Source organism: Chrysemys picta, chromosome 13 (genome assembly GCF_011386835.1).
Source record: "Chrysemys picta bellii isolate R12L10 chromosome 13, ASM1138683v2, whole genome shotgun sequence".
Classification (NCBI taxonomy): domain Eukaryota; kingdom Metazoa; phylum Chordata; order Testudines; family Emydidae; genus Chrysemys; species Chrysemys picta.
Window position 1 is genome coordinate 1,196,458 of NC_088803.1, and position 9,371 is coordinate 1,205,828.

A 9,371-nucleotide genomic window follows, 5' to 3' on the forward strand; every position below is an offset into this window, starting at 1 on the left:
CAACATTTGGAGACATGGTGCTCTTGCGACCGGGTGTTGGAGTACCCTCCCCCCTCCCTTCTTGTCAGTTGGAATTGACACCCGCCTATCAGGTTACAGGAGATGTACACTGCTTAGCCGCGTCTCCTGCAAGGCCGGCTCCAGGCACCAGGCAACCAAGCACATGCGTTGGGCAGCACCTGGTAAGGGGCGGCCAATCTTGGGGTGGCCGGGGGCAGCGCGGCGCGGCATTCCGCGGAGGGGGGGGCGCTCCCGCGGCGCGCGGCGCTGAGGGGGCGGGGGGTTCCTGCGGTGCGGCGCTCGACGGGGGGGCGCGGGGCGGGGCGCGGCGCTGGGGGGGGGGGGGGGAGTTCCGGCGGCGCGGCGCTCGGCGTGGGGGCTCCGTGGGCGGCGCTTTTTTTTGCTGCTTGGGGCAGCAAAAAAGTTAGAGCCGGCCCTGGCTGCAAAATACCCCTGACAGAGGTGCAGCCGGAGGAGCGGTTATTCTTTACGGCGGAACAACGATTAAATCTTTCCTGGCTGCACTAGCCCTGGCCCCACGTGAGTCTCTGTGTCTGGAAGTATTTGTGCCCCTGTGCGACCATTTGTCTCTGACAGAGAGATTCTTCGCTCCTTGTGCGCCATAGCGAAATGGTGCCCACTTCGCAGCTGCAGCTGGTGGCGTCCATCCGGTGCGTGGAGGGTCTCAGAGACCTTCACACTCCCCTGTGCAAAAAATTTTTTTTTTAAAGAATGAAAAAAGTTTTCTAAAAGGCAACATAAAAAGCCGGAAGCAATAAATAAACCCTCCAAAACCAATGGATAAAATCGGAAAATAATCAAGTGAGAATAAGCAAAAACAAAGACAATAAAATAGGAACAATAACAGCCGTCCCTAAAACAACCAGACGCCAATGCCCAAAACCCCACAATCACACCGGCACTTTCTGACCAGCAGCAACACACTGTACAGTCAGGGGTCCCCCGTCTTTCCTTTAATTCACTTGTACCTTTTTAGGGACACCGTTTGAGAGAGAGAGAGAGACAGAGAGAGAGATGGCAACAAACAATGTCCCCCCATTTCACTTTTTGACATGAAAATGGAAGATCATTTATTTGACAGGAGCAATCAAACTGCGTTTTCTCAATCGATTGCCCGATGGATAGTGTAGCGAAGGGAGGGTTGTGTATATGTGAAGCGACAGAAGAATTGTGGGGAAGGGGATGTTTTTAGTGTGGACAGGGAAGTGTGTAGTTTTCATTCTTATTAATGGGTGGACATAAAGACTGGGGGGAATCTGGGGTTAACAGCTAGGTGAAGTGAAAACTACAAACGACCTCCTCTGTCAGAGGTTACCATGTGTTAGCTAATGCGCGGTTTACAAATAGTCCTGGTTTTGTAACTAGTGAGGAAAAGGCTAGAGAGGCTGACAAGAAGCCACACCCAGAGAGAGACAGAGAAGAGACACGGGCATGCACAGGGAAGGAGAGACAGGCCGATCCGGAGGCACAGGGAGGTCTGGGACAACAAGTGAGCATCTTAAAATGATAACTGGGCCCATGCAGATCGATAGAGAGTCCCAGAGAGGGGAATGCAGCAGGAAGGGAAGAAGTGCTTGTTTTGCTGTTGAACGGTGCAGACATTTGAGGAAAACACAACAAAAGGAAAGGCAAATAAGCAAAAAAAAAAACAAACCCACCCCAAGAACAACATTAACAACGCAACAAATAAACCCCAAAGTAATCACCAAAGCAGCTAATCAATACACAATAGGAAATGACGACAAACAACCCCCCCCCCCATGGACTAAACGCAAATCAATTCTCAACACACAGAAATCAGAGATCAAACACTTCGCAACAAACACTATCCAGTAACAACACAATAGAATCAACATGTGATAGTGAAAGTTTATTTAAATTCACTTGCGACTCATTTAGGGGGTATTTTATTAAAAGCATCGATACAAAACGTGCAACAAACATAGCCAAGTGCAGATTAGTTTTTACCAGGAGAAAACAGCTCTTAGAGCCACGGAAGATCTGTTGCTTTAAAGAATGAAGGAAAGTTAAACTGCAATTTTTCAAGCTCTCCAGGGTCTAGGTCAGTAAAAGTGTGTGGGAAGGAGGTGAGAGATGAAGAATAGGTGGGGAACAGAGACAGAGAGGGTCTGGGGATTTCAGAGGTGGTGAAAGGATAGGAGAGTCTGACTTCTTTAGGGGTTTTATTGGGATTTGAGTGCCTAACTCCCTTAGGCAGCTTTGGAAATCCCAACCAAGACCACAAGGAGGGCATGCCGGGTAAGAGAAAGAGACACAGACAGACAGAGACAGTGTGTGTGAGAGGAAAAGCACCCACACAAGCAAGGAAAAAGGAAATAGGGAAGTGTTATTTACTCTTAATAACACAAGAACTAGGGGTTACCCAATGAAATTAATAGGCAGCAGGTTTAAAACAAACACAAGGAAGTATTTCTTCACACAACGCACAATCAACCTAAGTAACTCTTTTCCAGGGGATGTCATGAAGGCCAAAACTATAATAGGGTTAAAAAAATTAGATGAATTCCTGGTGAATAGGTCCATCATTGGCTATTAGCTAGGATGGGCAGGGACGGTGTCCCGAGCCTCTGTTTGCCAGAAGCTGGGAATGGGTGACAGAGGATGGATCACTGGATGATTCCCTGTTCTGTTCATTGCCTCTTGGGTGCCTGGCACTGGCCACTGTCAGGACACAGGACACTGGGCTAGATGGACCTTTGGTCTCACCCACTATAGCCCTGTGATGCCCATGTTGATCTTTATTCAACATTAAGAAACCACATGGGGAGAGCTGAGTTCCAAACAGCTGGATGAAGACGTACAGCGTCTGGCTAATTACCTCCACTGCTTCTCTGGCAGGGTCTGGTGGCTTCTGCAGCAGAAGACAAGGGAGACCGCTAGAGGCTCCAAGACTATTTATAGAGATAACACCCGGGCAAATCTCTGTGTCTGCGTATGAGCTACAATTGGTTACAGGTGTCGGCGGAGGTTTGCAGCCCGAGCCTCACACTTCAGCCGACTCTCCCGAGCTGTCCGAGCTGCGCTGGGTCAGCGGCTGGACTGGAGATATTTGAGACCTTGCAAATGATTAAATGTGTCTTCCTTGCGCTGACCCTGGCGCCGTGTGAGTCTGTGTGTGTCTCTCTGTGTTTGCATTTCTCTGTGTGTGTGGCTGTGACCGGGGAGGAGGCAGAGGGAGCCTTCGCTCTTTGGGCATCGCATTCAATGATCATTTTGGACTCTCCCACCCTTATTTCTAGGTGCCCTTTCCCAGGTGCAGCTGGTGGCCTCTGGTCCGGGGTTGGGGAAGGTCTCCGAGCCCCTCACACTGACCTGTGCTGTCTCCGGGGTCTCCATCACTTCTCAGGATCATGTCTGGTACTGGGTTCGGCAGTTTCCTGGAGAAGGGCTGGAATCCATGGGATGGGTATATCCATATAACGGGGGTACAGGCTACGCCCCGTCTCTCCAAGGCCGGATCACCATCTCCGCAGACGCTGCGAAGAACCAGTTCTCCCTGACGCTGGGCTCCCTGACAGCTGCGGACACCGCCACCTATTACTGCGCCAGGGGAGACACGGTGACACAGAGACAGGGGGGCTGGGACAAAAAGGGGGTGAGCTACAGACTTCGCCTCCCGGAGAGAAGGCACCTGACTTCGCCCTTGCGGTCCGCCCCCTCCCGCTGTCACTTTAAGTTGAAGGAGACGCTTTGCCAGAGGCACCAACGAAGCTGAAGGGAAGCAGAAAAGAGGAAACACCTGCGCTTGTGAATGGGCAGGAAAGAGACTTTGTTACAGGAGTTTTGCAGATTTGGAAACCACCAATCCGGGCCTGAGGTTGCAACAGATTCTCCTGTCCGCTCCGCAGCTGTACGGGGGAGCTGAGGGTCTGGGTGGGCCCTCTGATAAATGACTGGTATTTCCTGGCTGCCCTAGCCCTGGCCCATGGGAGGTGTGTGTCTGTCTGTGTCTGAGGTTGTGTGTCAGTTTTTCCTGGTAGGTTAGAGCATTTGTGGGTGTGTTTGTGTTTTACTCCACGAGTAAGTCCATTGGAGCCGCTCACACCTACAGTGCTTCACTCTGGAATGGCTCCTGGTTTACACGCCCGGATGAGTGAGAGGCGAATCAGCCTAACGCAGGGGTTCTCACACGTGTTTGAACCGCACCACCCGTCTGACAACAAAAATTACTATATAACCCCAGAGCAGGGAATCGAAGCCTGAGCCCACCCAAACTCAGCTGCCCCTGGGGTGTGTGTGTGTGTGGGGGGGGAAGGCCGAGCCCCACCGCTCTGCGCAGGAGTGCGAAGGCTTCAGCCCCAGGCGGGAGGCTGTAACCCTTGGATTCGCCACCCAGGGCTGAAGCTCTCGAGGTTGGACTTTGGTCCTGGGCTGTGGAGTTCCGGCTTCGGCCCCAGCAAGTCTAACACCATGTCTGACGCCCCCATTAAAATATGGTCCCGACCCAGAGATTGAGAACTGCCGCCCTAGATGGAGTGACTGGAGAATTACCCCTGACGAGACAATGGGGTTTCCATTGAGAGTCAGTCGCATGGACCCCAGTGGAATAACTCCTGCTTCGCACTGAGGTGCAGTCAGGGCGGATTTCCACTATGGCACTTCGAGTGCAGAAGGGGGGGGGGGGCGCAAGGACTCCAAAAATAATACTTGCCCCCACTCCGGGCAGGTGATGCTGCCAGCACCCAAGTGAAAACTGCCTTTTGCCAATCCAGGAAAAAACCCTCACTTGGGAAGATTTTTCCTGAGGCCCCTCGGCTTTTCCACCCCTCCCTCGGGGCAGCAGAGAAAGAAAACAAAAGAGAAGGGGAGCTCAACTGTTGTAGCCACATAGGCACAGCCTCTTTACAGCCTCAGAGGCAGAAATCAAATCATGTTCTTAAAAAGGGTAAATCTTATTGAGAAAAAATAAATAAAACACAACTGAAAATTCCAGCTGTTAGGGATCAAACACCAAAAACGACTTTCCTGGGGTCCAACTTAAAGGTTACAAGCGAACAAAAACAAAACAAAAGCACCTGGGGTTAGCACGGAGGAATCCACAAGCCCAAAATGAAGAATTCAATCCAATTGTGTCTAACTAGTCATTACTCATCTACTTACATATCTGTGGTTTCAAATGAGTAGTTTCTTGGTATGATGCTGATGATTTTTATACCTGGCCAAACCTTACACCATGTTGCTGCCCAGTCTGCTTCTACCGGACAGACTAAAGACCCCCACACCGAGCAGTTTTTCCCCATTTGAAAGGTACAGCTTCCCTATTGGTTCCCCTGGTCAGGTGCCCACTCATTTTAAGCTTCCCTCTTAACTCTTTACAGGTAAGGCAATTAGACAACAGCTGAGAAAGATTTTGTAGCTAACTGAATGGTTGAGGAGTTACAGAAGGGTGCTAATCGCGCCCCATTTATCACAAGTGCATAATAACGGAATAATTCACCTTGATTCCAGAGTATTTGGGGCTCTATTTTTAAAGGGATTCAGGTAAATTTGAACGCATTTGGAAATGCCAGGCTGCCTAACGTCTGTTGAAATGATTAAGTTTTAGTTGCTCGGATGCTTCTGAAAATCCCACTAGGCATTTTATGAAAAATGTGGCTCTTATTCCTGATTTGCAACAAGACGAGAGGAGAACCAGCCCAAGTTAAACCAGTGGACATAATCCTGAATCGCACCTGGCCTTTGTTTGCCAGAAGCTGGAAATGGGCGACAGGGGATGGATCACTTGATGATTCTCTGTTCTGTTCATTCCCTCTGGGGCACCTGGCACTGGCCATTGTCAGAAAACAGGATACTGGGCTAGATGGACGTTTGGTCTGACCCAGTGTTGACCAGTTTTATGAGTGAATGAAGAGAGTCAGGCCTGTTAACTCCATTGAGACTACTCAAAGTGTAAGTTGTTGTGAGAGGCTACCGGTGTGGTGCTTCTGCTTTCTCCTGTTGATATCACTCGGCTGCGTGCGTGTGTTCCCTCTGTGTGCTGCCCCAGCTCTGCACAGATAGCTGACACAGCAGACCCGACGAGAACCCCCAATGACCACAGACTCTAGTAAGGTACAAAGGCACCTCGGCCAGGTTTATTGCGACCCTGACACAATTTCAGTTCCCCGTAGATTACTTAGTCTACCGGGCATACTGCTAGAAAGTGCCGCTCGGCAATGGACTCAGCTCAGTGGCGGGACTTTCCACTGCCCCCTCAGCCGGACAAAGACACCACCCCAGGGACACATTCTTATACACAGGTACAAACAAGTTACACATCACTCCTGACGTATTGAGGTGCAACCCCTCTACGTAGCAAGGTACAACCCCTCTATGCAGTAAGGTGCCGCGTCGCACCTTGTACCTGTTGGTTCGATCAAAACAACTCTATCCATCATTTTACCCTTTTGCCCCTGTCATTGGGATGGGTCGGTCTGTTCCATGTTATCTGTGGAATGTTCCCGTACGGTATGTTTTGGTACCATGTTTATACTGCAACTATGCTAAATGATTATGTATTTCTGCAACATCAGCCCTTTCCTTGCCAACTTCTGTGAGCAGGGCCTGCCTCTTGCTCACAGCTTAACTTTGCTTTATGTTAGTTAAGTCTTGACCATTACTTTAGTTCAGGCCTCAGGGCCTTTACTTACTACATAAGTCACTACTCAGTGTATAATAACGCCTCATAATTTAGAACACTTTTCGAGTGAAACTTTTTTTTTTTTTGTTAATTACCTGACTTTTAATTTGGAACGTATATGGTTCAACTAAGTCCAAAGAAAATTTTCTCCTTAGAATCTCCAATGGGCTCTGTCACACTCGTCTGTGAGCGCCTCACGAGCATTAATCGATCTATAGACACAGCAACCATGACTGGTAGGAAGCCATCGCTGTCTGTGGTTTGCGACTGGAATAGAGAGTTGAGAATGAGTAGATTGTCCTTGTGAACAAACCACCCTCTTGTTCACCAGGGTTTAGAAGAAAATTCCCCTGTGGATAGGTTATTCCCTAACTACTGGGGTCTGTCTTGCACCTTCTTTCTGGGCATTTTGCAATGGCCGGTGTTGGTTAGATGGACAGGTCTGATTCATGAGCGCACTCCCTCTGTTCCAGTCACACCCCGACTACGTAGTAGTGCTGGCAATAGAGGTTTGCAAAGGTGCCTAAGGGAGTTAGGCGCCCAGTGCCCAATGAATTTCAAAGGGCGTTGGGGACCTCACTTCTTTAGGCAGCTTTGGAAACTCCCAGCCTGAAGACTTTTTTAACCACAAAGAAATGGGTGGGTGGAGGGAAGAGAGGAAAGCCGGACGGGAGAAGGAAATTTCTGAAATGAAATATCATTTGCCTGCCTAGGAGGATATACGCACTTGGGGTGATAACTGACATGCAGCTTCAGAGGAAATTGCTGGCACCAACCCATTGCACAAGAGGAAAGGTTGTCAGCAGTAATGCAGTTGTTACATTGTTTTCGGTGTATCACGTGGTGCATCCTCTCAGGTGAGCAGCAAGATACAGCCCCTTGCAAGGTGTTGCGTGTTTCCCCCTTATATATACCAGGAACTGATCACATCAATGGGCCAATCCTAAACTAAAGCTTCTGATATCGGCTGGTTATTTTCTAATTGCCCCCTGCATCTGCCCCTGAAATGTCTGTTGCACATTAGCTTAACCCCCTGGTTGTATGTGATATAACAGTATCCCTGTTCTGTTCCTTTCACAGGCTGCGGGGCCGCGATCACTTTAACCCAGCCGAGTTCTGCCCAGGCAGAGCCAGGCAGTTCCCTTACCCTGGATTGTGTCGTCTCTGGGTATAATATCAATGACCACCATTTGAGCTCGATCCGACAAGCGCCTGGGAACAATCCTGTCTGGCTAGCAGCCTTCAGAACAGGTTACACCCCCTACATGGTGGATGAGTTCAGAGGACGGGTTACCCCACGCACCAGCGGCGCCAGTGTCAGGCTAAAGATAACCAGTCTCACAGCTGCAGACACGGCTACTTATTAGTGTGCCAGCCATGCACAGTGATCGCTGCCTGGCTTCATCTCCTACAACATCCCTTGTGGAACTGGCCTCCTCTCACTTAACACATTTTTCTCTTTGCATGAACTTCACCCCAGGCATAAGGCCAGTAGAGGGGCCAAGCATCACTGGTCTCTCACACCAGTGCTCAGAGTACGGGTTCCTTGGGGAACAGGCCTTGCTCTGCTGCCTCTCCAAAGGCAGAATTTTACCCAGGGATTTGTGGCTTTGGTCTCTGCAATTTCAGCGTGCGTCGTTCAAATCAACACGTGATCCGGGAGCAGCATCGTTGCAGGTTAGGCCACCAGAGTGGGAATCGGGAGAATTTGTAGATCAGTGTCACAGCCTAGAAGAGAACCAAGGTGAAGTGACGCAAGTGACTCCCTTTGTCTGGCTTGTCTGTTTAGAGTGAAACCTCTTGGGTGCAAGGCCTGTCTCCTGTGGCACGTAGGGGCAGCACCCGGCACACTGGAACCCTGATCTTGGTTGGGATCCTTCAGGTGTTATTAAAATGCCAACAGTAATGACCTGTGGATTTGAATAGGAGAAAGGACCATTATATGAGACCGTCCCACCCAGTGGGTCCTGCATCCAGCCGAAATGTTGAACTGGAGCGCTTGTGTTTTAAGGAAAATTGAGGACAGAGTCACAGCTTCTGAAGCAGGAAAAACCATTCTGAGAACATTTTGTCTCTCTGCATGACACACATCCCAGGCATTTCTGTAACAAACCTTTGTTTGAGACACAGCGTGTCTTTTAAGCTGCAGTGTATGTATCCGATATTGGTGACAGTACTGGACAGGGAGATGATCTGGACTCCAATTCTAATCTGCCACCAGTCTGCAATGGTTGAGAGTGAACATGAATTCCTTGGTGCAGTGGTCTCCAGAGGGCAGCAGAACCTGGGGAATGAGACAGAGAAGTCTATTGTGTAGTGACCACGCGGAAGCAGGAAAGATTCAGGAAGTGAGAGCATGCGGTGCCCTGTACAATGACCGGGAGATGTTAACGCAGGTAGGGGAATGAGACAGCAATCGCTATACCCACCATTGAGCAAAGGATGGCAGCAGAGCTCTGAAGGACAGAGATCGAGCAGCTCTCAGTTGCACCTGCATCTCTGGTCATCTGTGAAAACCACATGGCGTTTCTCTTGCATTTTAAATTCCATTGAAAATCTGTGGTTTCCCGATTGCCTGTTGTTTTCTTAACTAACATTAGGAGACAGGAAAATGATCTTAAGAGCTACTATCCTATTGTTGTGCTCTGCACAATGTTAGGGGATGAGAATTTGAACGGAAGACCCTACCAAAATAAAACTGTCTTGGAAT

General features: G+C 49.6%; 1 long non-coding RNA gene across 1 annotated transcript; it reads right to left on the minus strand.

Annotated features, from left to right (window-relative positions):
* Nucleotides 1–363: 363 nt before the first annotated feature.
* Nucleotides 364–5,289, minus strand: LOC135975196 (uncharacterized). The gene is made up of 3 exons (XR_010592142.1): nucleotides 5,143–5,289; nucleotides 3,355–3,582; nucleotides 364–705 (listed from the first exon to the last, which is right to left on the minus strand). It is a non-coding gene; the product is annotated as an uncharacterized LOC135975196 (long non-coding RNA).
* Nucleotides 5,290–9,371: the final 4,082 nt, after the last annotated feature.